General features: G+C 42.2%; 1 long non-coding RNA gene across 5 annotated transcripts; it reads left to right on the forward strand.

The window, feature by feature from the left end:
* The first annotated feature begins 302 nt into the window (after positions 1-302).
* LOC123103439 (uncharacterized) lies at positions 303-8075 on the forward strand. 5 transcript variants are annotated; one of them, XR_006449837.1, is made up of 8 exons: positions 303-689; positions 793-886; positions 968-1143; positions 1410-1527; positions 1602-1687; positions 1771-5180; positions 5408-6427; positions 6875-8075. It is a non-coding gene; the product is annotated as an uncharacterized lncRNA (long non-coding RNA). The 5 variants fall into 5 exon arrangements; XR_006449838.1 differs by having other exon boundaries at positions 1602-1673; XR_006449836.1 differs by having other exon boundaries at positions 304-689; positions 1602-4718; positions 4927-5180.
* Positions 8076-9601: the final 1526 nt, after the last annotated feature.

The following is a 9601-nucleotide window of genomic DNA, read 5'->3' on the forward strand; positions in this document are numbered from 1 at the left end:
TTTGTATCTGACCAAGATAAGTTATGAAATACCGGTTGGTCAAATCGTAGAGCTGTATGATTGTTGTAGATGTATACTACAATCAGAATCCTCAATTACACATATCATAATCTATACTCCTAATGAAGCAGTTGGTAGTCTCCGCCGATCAATTTTCGTCCTACTAGAGATGGTTAGTTTTCGTCCTCGATTTCACCTCTCGAGACCGACAAAAAAATTGATATACTACCACGATACCAGTTATAAAACACTACGATTCATAGACAAAAAATCGTCTTAAAAAAATCTACGACTGTTAACCTACGAAAAATAGACAGAAGCTCGCACCCGAATCCTCGTGCCCTCGACGCGGCCTCTGAGACCCGCCATTGCGGAACCCCTCCATCTCTCAGACCACATCGCCGCCGCCGCCGACCTCTCCCAGTCCCTCTCGTACCACGCCGCCGGCCCCCCTCCCCTCCCCTCCCCTCATCAGAAAGAAGGAGAGACAGGGATGCTCTTCCTCAGACGGCGGCGGCGGCCAGATCGAGCAGGGCAGGGCACCACACGGCGCTCTCCGATCCGCCACGGTCGCAAGAGGAATCGCGCCGGATGGGAGAGGACCGTCTGCTACGACTGCTTCGTGCGTCGTTGTTGGAGATGCTCGCGCGCCGGGAGCTTCCTCCGCTCTCCCCCTGCCCCGACCGTAGGTACTCGATCTCTCGCCCCCCCTTCCCTTCTCCTCTTTGATCTTCTCTTCTATTCTCCCCACCCTGATGCGCCATCCCTTTTCCCTTCCACGCGCACACGCAGACGCAGCAGCAGCGCACACCGCCATTGGTTGTGGCTGGTTGTACCTCGGAGCTCCTTCCTTCCTGCTTCCCCTGATTGCGCCTCCGGGGACTAGGTAAGCCTGTCCCACCTGCTCTCTCAACATATACACGTTTGGTACTACTTGACTAGCATGAGAAATCTTAACTTTTCCTAGCGATGAACTTGTTTTCTGGATCCCAAATGGAGGATGAAGTTGAATATATATACTACAGCCGGATGATCAAGTCCAAGTATTCGTATGTTGCTATATTGTTAGTCACTAGCATGTGCCCATGGCACCCAAGCTGGCGTAGGCGCTGCAGATTGCCCTCTCGCCAAAGCCTCAACCAGGTGTGAATCCCTCCTCCACTTCTTCTGGTTTGGTTTATCTCTGCATCTGATGCGGGCGGTTGTGTGCAGTTTGCTATGATATATGTAGAAAGGACCACAACTTTTAATTTTCCCTTGTTATAATTTGTACATGAAGTCATGAAGACTTCCTCTGTGTATGAATTTGTTTTCAGTCTCATTCAACACTCTCTATTATGGTTGAATTTGGTACTTTTATTTCTGTGCAAAATGAGGGCAATATAATGTTTCTTTCATACATGATACAGCTGGTGAAATAGCTGCAGAATTACAGTGTACCTCAAATTTCATAATTGGGAACTGCAGTCATGGGTATCTTGTGGCTTCATCAGTTCATCACTATCTTATAAGGCGGGAATTACTCAGGTATGACTCACTAAACTATGGTTGAGGTTTTGAACTTTTTTTCTTTACTGATTATGTTAGAATATTCATTGCAGCACAATATTACTCATGCACTGGAAAAGACCAAATATCCAGATCGAGACATACTGGAGGAAATTTGATGAGAAGTATCATTTTTCTTGTCAGTTTACTTCTGATATAATCGCTATGAACACTGTTGATTTCATAATCAATGCACTTGATGTTTCACGATCTGTACTGCAGATTTTCAGAACACTAAGGGCATATCTTGGCTTGGAATGCTGATGGTTGGGCGAACGCCATGGATCATGGCAAGTGCGATTTTCAGAACACTAAGGGCATATCTTGGCTTGGAATGCTCATGGTTCGACGAACGTCATGGATCATGGCAAGTGCTCCTCTCCACTTCCCCTCCCTGCTAAAAATCAGTTCCAATTGTTGTACAAGTTTCCCGATATGGCTTTCTGAATTTTAATTTGTCGCTTGTTCTGTCGTACTCGGTGGTTATTGTTTGGCCTACATATAGAGGTAAATGTTTTGTATGAGATTATTTATCCGGACCTCACCGATGATTACTTGAACTCAGGTTGGACAACATATGAAATGTTAAATTTAGCAAGATATTGCGATTCGATTTCTCTTTCAATGTCATCATCCTGCAATGGATGTGTATGTCTATTTTGTCATCTAGTTGCGATGCATGGGCACTTTCATTTGATTATACAGTTCTACTGCGGGAAGGGAAATATGGACTCTGGATGTCCATTTCTGAGGTGTCAATCTGGTGCTCGGCTATATAGTACAGGGAAGAGTTCTTCTAGATCCTAATACAGGTAATCTGATTCATAGCTTAGGTGCATTTTTCTTTATTCATAGTTAGCTAATAGCAATAACATCTGCACTTTCCCTACAACCTATATTGAAGGTAAAGTAATGATTTCACATATGCACTTTCCCTACAACCTATATCGAAGGTACTAACTGCAATATTTTCCATATGAACCTGATAAAGATAGTACTAATACCTTGAATTTCTACAAAGAATAGGTGACACCAAGTTGCCAACCATTTTTGGACCTGTCATCTTTTTCCCCACTAGGGCGCTTCCTTCAAATTTATCATGGGTGCCCTCAAGTTGACACGCTTGTTCTTATTGTTGCTTATGTATGAATTTCCTGAGAGCTGCTTACGTATTTTTTATTCATGAATTACATGACCAATGAGTCAGGTGTGAAGATGTTTTATAAATCAAGACAACCAACATGCTGAAATTTTGGAGCAATTGCTGAAGGAAAGTACCACTTACTCTTGTTTCTAGTAGATTTCATCATTTTATTCTTAGAGTCAGCTACATAGTTAATATTGCAAAACTTATAGTTCATGGTGAAGGAAAGTACCTATTGCAAGTAGACTTCATCATCTTATTCTTAGAGACAGCTACATATGGTTAATATTGCAAAACTTGAAGTTCCGGTTTGTGATATGTACGTCCCCCTCTGCAGAAATGCTTAATACTACTATGAGAAAAGTAGGGAAATGCTCACCCTCTGCAAAATGTATTGGTTCGTCTCGCGGTCTCACCCCCAAAAATAGAGGAGAGGAGCAAGGAGCTCCTCCATCACACTCGTAGGCTCCAAGGAGCCCGCCGCCATGCATGGAGGAGAGGAGCAGGGAGCTCCGCCGCCGCATAAGGTTATATCCATTGTTGCATCTTGTAATTATTAATTTGGAATAAATCATGCAATTGGCATTTATATAAGTTTGTAGGCAAACCAAGTCTGCAACTTTTGAATATTATACTCGGTGAGTTGCTCAACTACTTACAGTCCTATTACTTGAGACTTATACTTGATCAGTTGCCGTGTACATTATTATGACATAGATGAAACCATGTCTATGTTGAAGCTAGATGGAACTGACCATCTAAACATATGTCAAATTATTGTGGTACATGCTTCAGTACTGCAAGTTGGAGTAGCAAGTAAGTATAAATCAAAAGAAAGTATTGCTTCAGTACTGACCATCTAAAAAGTTCAGTTGTTTATTGACATGTGCATCTTGTTCATCCTTTTGTTATTGAATTTGGAAACGCGTGTAAGGTTTCCGTATCTTGAAGTTATGAATACTGAGAAGTGCAAGCCTTTCTCTTCTAGAAATTACGGAATTGGCTCACACACTATCAAATAATTTGATGCACTCTTTTTTTATTTTAAATGGTTAGGAGGAACAAGTGAAGGCTTCTATTTTGGATCAGTTCTTTTATTGCATAGTTGGATAACAATTTCTTAATGATTATTAGAATGATACTCAAACATATGAACGTTCTCCATAATCAGATTAAATCACTCCTGCAGCCTGCAACTGTAGTAAATAAAATTATTTAGATTCAAGCTAAAAAAGAATTATTCAGATTCTACCATGTATCTACTTACAAACTAAAAGAGAATGTAACCATATAATGATTATTTAGATTCAAGCTAGAAAAGAATTATCCACACGCCAACAATTTAGGTAAGAGATTTACGCCCCGCTTGGAATCGGTGTATCTATATCCTGTATTTATTTTACAAGTGTATTTTACCGGCCACGCTTGATAATCCACCTGGATAAAAAAAGATGGATGGAGGCGTGTAAGTTTTACAGGTGTATAGCGCTCTGAAACGAGAATCCAATCAGGCCCTTAGATTATTTGTGTAGGTTATTATAATATATAATGCAGAGATCTCAGGGTATAAGGTGCAGCAATAAGTCTTGGTTTTATTTTGCATTTTGAGTACTGAATTACAAAAGATATGATGCTTGCACGAAATTTCAGTGTCATGATAATTTTCACTTCACAAAAAGATTGAAACATTGCTCCTACAACTGTGGTACCTGTTTGCTGTGATGGAAGGTTACGGGTAAGCTCACTTATCACAGGAAAGAAATGATTGGTTCAGTGTGCTTCACGAAATTAACTTGCCACTGCAACACAATTTACAGTTCATCAGTTTTGAGCCTAAGTTCCATTTTATTGATGCTTCCTTTATACATAGATTTATTGGCTTGCCTCTTCCTCTGCCATTTGATTTCCTTCAGATTACTTGCATCATAAATTTCAAGGTTACAGATCTGGCATTGAATGAGACAATCATTATTAGGATTGAAGGATGCTTCAATGATGCTGTCAGCAGTAAGAAACACTTGCAAATGTATGTCTCGTCTGTTTAAACGTGCGCTCTGTAAATAAATGTAGGCAACTGTCACAATATTGATTAGTGCAATATTTGAATAAGAAGTAGTAGTTTTAGATTTTGTGTAGCTGTATAGTATCTCAGTTATGAAATAAATAATAGCCTTCCTCGAAATAGTTTTTTTTGCGTTGCTTTTTATAACTCAATTGATTTTCTTATTTTATAGTATTAAAACAAAATGGCCTGCCGAGATCAATATCGGTGACATAGATAGCTTTAATGGGATGATGAAGCATTTGACCTGAGACGAGTGTCGGGAGGGGCTAAGCATGATTGCGACGAGGGCGAGACGTTGCTGCGACCGTGACCGCAACCGGTGGAGCGAGGCGCCAGTGATCGTGTTTTCCGCTGGTGTTTTTGATCTGCCGTGCTCGGTTTTTGGCAGCTTCGATCCAATTGATCCCCTCCAGAAGCATTCAGGTGAGTGAGCAACTTACGCTCCACCAATGCAGGCAGTGGCGGAGCTTAGTGTAGACCAACAGGGGCCATGGCCCCCCCTTATTTTTTGCATCCATTGAAGAATAGGCTACATTATGAGCCTAATTAGTGTTTGAACTACAAATTAGCCCCTCCTTCCCTATTAACTTGGTTCCTTTTCACTAATGGCCCCCTCTTGAATTACTCTCAAGCTCCGCCACTGAATGCAGGCGTCCAGAGGTTCAACTGCGTGGGTAGGAGCTCGGCCACTGAATGCAGGCGTCCAGAGGTTCAACTGCGTGGGCAGGAGCTCGGCTGGTTTGCTTATATGCATTTTTTTCTTCAACATTGGATTATTTTGGTAGTTCATGCATGTCCGTCCTCTTTATATGGTTTTTCTCATAATTCACGCCCCAAAGATAGGTTCTTTTAGTTACTACATATTTTAGTTTTTTCTGCTTACTGTCATGTCCACTTTCTTGTCTGATTAAGCAACTAATATATGAATATCTGTGCACAGTTCTACCATTTTTGCACTCACTTATGGGGCCATCTATGTTGAGTTTGTTCTGCTATTCTCCAACTTAAATCAAGAATGCAGTCTCATGTCATTGTCTTTGCTAATACAGATTGTAATGCAATCCAATTGTAGTGTCATGTTTCAGCTCCTTTTATTTTAATCGTGATGTGCATGGTTGTTCATGTTCTCTTCTTGCCATGCACTAATCGAAGTGTACATGTAGATGCTCAAAATTGCTTATCATCAAATTACTTGACTTATGTACTGCTTGGACTTGTTTAATTAAAGAGACGTCTCTTTAAATTGACTATATTTACTTTGTCACACATCATTTGGGTCTTTTGCATTGCCGAGAGTTGTTACCCGAAAGTTCATACATTGTATAATTTCTTGTTATCCTTCTGTGCATGGAGCCATCTTCTGGGTAGTACAATCCAGGTCGACCATGTTGAGATAATCATCATTTTAATTATGACAGCTTACCAAGTTTAATATTTCAGTTCTCCGAAACATAATCTGATTATGACAGCTTATCAAATTTAATATTCTGCACATGGTGAACTTCATCAAATTAGGATACGGATACCTACTTGTTTTATCATTCTATCAGCAACCTAAGCTCTTACTGTAAGATATTAAACCCATTTGTATTTCAGACCTTGCACGCTTCTGATGGGGAAGAAAAAAGTGACTTGTCCCTATGGAGACAATGGATCTCCTCTGTATCAAGGTGATGTTGGTTCGACAAATGGATATCTCTACCTTTTGTTTTCTAAAGAGTTGTGTCTGAAACATGGTGGAACGACGGGGAAATAGAATAGAGGGTCTATAATGAAAAGATGTTTTATTTTGAGCACCATGCAGAACTTGTTCTCAGAATACTATGCCATTTTTCATATGTTAACATGTGCTTCCAAATAAGTTCTATTAGTTTAGAAAAATGTAATCCTGCAAAAAACAATTCCACATTTAAATTTTAAATTTTAACATATATTGTATACGAGCTTATTTTAATTTTTTTAATTTAATATATGTTTATATGTTTACTTTTGAAGATCAATATAAAAATCATTGGCTTTGTATGTTGCTTTAAAAATGTCGATTGACTAAGTTACTGACATAACTATGATGGACTGAAATTAATCGAGTTTTATACAAGGAAAATGATTCCTTTCAGGCTGCCGGTGGAAGCTTACGCCAGTCGCCCGTGATTCGTTCAATCGCGTCTCATCTACCGGTTCTCCCTAATGCACACATCCAGGCGATTCAATCCCCTCCTTCATCCTTACCTCATGAGGAAACCGCCAGCCACTCGTTCTGTCTCATTCCTCTCATCTCTCAAGCTCGTTTTGTCCCTCTCTCACAGCACCTTATTTCTCCTTTTCATCTAGCGTCACTACCGGACGTAGTTGCGAGGGTGAATGTGGGGGGCAGGTGGCGAGCCGAATGCAAGTGCGAGTGAGGCGTCTGGCACGGGCAGCAAGGACGAACGCGTGCACGAGCCGTGCTGCTGCAGGAGGTGCCGCAACGTGATGCAACTGAGGAGGTACAACCGCCGGTTAGTGAAGCTGCAACTGTCAGATGGTGCCTACATTCAGACGGCCGGCTGCAAGCATGGCGAGATGGAAAGCTGCGACAGGCAAAGATTTTTGTTGGAACCGGTGACATGTTTTGTTGGGATCGACAGGGCGATGTGCTACGACGGTGACGCAGGGGCGGCGACGGTGTGTTGGGACCGGGAAGACGAATAACTTCAACCGACAATGATATTTGCTGGAACCAGTGGCATGTTTTGTTGGGACCGGAGGAGCGACGTGCTTGCATCGGTGACGGCGTGCGGGGACCAGCAAGACAAAAAGCTACAACCGCCAATGATTTTTGCTGGAACCATTCATGATGACACCGCGACACGTGACGAGGGGGGGGGGTCGCGTTTTTGCTGCATCTATTATCATTTTTGCTACGCTCGATGTTGAAGATGCTATGGTGACGGGCTCGTCATCTATGCGGAGCTGCAACCATTGGAAGGCCAGACAAGTGCTTCCTGCTTCCTAGGAAGGCAAGGAATCAAGTACTGCAACGTCCGCCACTTTTTGCTGCGACAACCTTTGGATGGGCGCAGCGAGCCGCGGCGCTGCAAGCGGTCGATGAGGGGGTCATGCGCTATCTTTCCTACGACGAGGGACGGAACGAGCACCGAGGTGCCTCGAGCTGGTGGGCGCGAGATGAATTTTAGGCGGCTGTTCCATGTCTATTTTTGCTTGTTATGACAGAGATTGAGATAGATTATGGCGATATTCAGCAACGATCTATCACAAGGTTCCTAAGACGATGTTTTTGGAAGAGGCTAAAAATTCATTGAATTTTATACAACAATACAAATATATATATATATATATATATATATATATATATATATATATATATATATATATATATATATGTGTGTGTGTGTGTGTGTGTGTAAATGAAAAAATAATTAAAATGCCCGTGGCAACGCACGGGCATGCAACTCGAGGTCGTCACTCATCAGGTTGCAACTACACTTTCCCCTGATTTCTTCTCAGTAGTTTATAACATGCACTTTTATCTTCTAAAAATATTAGGGTTGTGTAAATATTACTCGAATTTAGTCTATTTTGGGCAGCTCAATAATTATTCTTAATAAATCCTAGAGGCCCACTTAGCCCATTTGTGCAAGGCAAGGGATACTACTAAAGTTTAGTCCCATATTGCTAGTTTAGTGGGAGTTGGACCTCCTTATAAGGGAGGTTCTTTCCCCACTTGTACGAGCATGAGAACAAGAGGGATATCCACGCGCGCTCCTCCTCCGCCGCTCGCCGCGCCGCGGGTTGCGGTAATGAGCCGAGTCGATATCTAAATTTTTGCCACGCACGACGGGTATACGAAAGGTCATGTGGGAGTTGAAACATTTTCTGTACAGAAGCTCCTCTTCCTCTCGCCCGAAACCGCACCTTTTGAGTCCTGTACGGGAAAAGGGTGATAAGGTTTCTGGGGAGCGCTCAGCGCGACTACTGGCTGCTTCATCACGGACGATCTGGTCGCCGGCGACTACTTCCCCGACGTCCACGACCTCCTCGACGACATGGCAGGCGAGGACACCGACCCCAAGTCCAGCGCTTCTGCTGCTGCTGTCCCGTACATATTCTTGTCTTTCCTGTTAAAGGTTTTGCCGCAGTTCCTTGTTCTAGTCCTTGTCCTACACATGATAGGTTCTACTTCATATATGCTACTTGCTATACTTCCTGCTTTAGATATGATAGGCTACGATTCATATATGCAGAAGCTATTTACCTTCTCTCTGTCAGAACGCATGACTTGTTTTATCTCTACTATATTAGTCATGCGTTATCTAGTATTTCTATTAATAAAATTATTTGGTAAATTGCTCATATTTTCAACAATCCAAAAACCTTATTATAGGCAATTTACCCCAAGTGGTTTTGCTGCTTCCATGAGACCTCCTATGTTTGAGGGTATCCACTATAAGAGGTGGCGCGTGAGAGCAGTCTTATGGTTTCAAACCATGAGTTGCTATGACGCCACTCTCGGCAAACCTGAAGGAGAGCTTGATGCTCAACAGGCACAAGCTTTTCAGAAAATGGGTACCCTGTTTAAGGCTGCTCTCTTGAGTGTTCTGGGTGAGAACATAGTTGATGCTTATGCGTCAATTGATAATGGAAAAGATATGTGGGATGCACTCGAGGCCAAGTTTGGGGTCTCGGATGCTGGCACTGAGCTGTACATCATGGAGCAATTCTATGATTACAGGATGACTGAAGAGCGCTCCGTGGTTGAGCAAGCTCATGAGATACAGTCATTTGCTAGAGAACTTGAGCACTTCAGTTGTATGCTACCGGACAAGTTTGTTGCCGGAGGTATC

The sequence above is a fragment of the Triticum aestivum genome, chromosome 5A, assembly GCF_018294505.1.
Source record: "Triticum aestivum cultivar Chinese Spring chromosome 5A, IWGSC CS RefSeq v2.1, whole genome shotgun sequence".
Taxonomy (NCBI): domain Eukaryota; kingdom Viridiplantae; phylum Streptophyta; class Magnoliopsida; order Poales; family Poaceae; genus Triticum; species Triticum aestivum.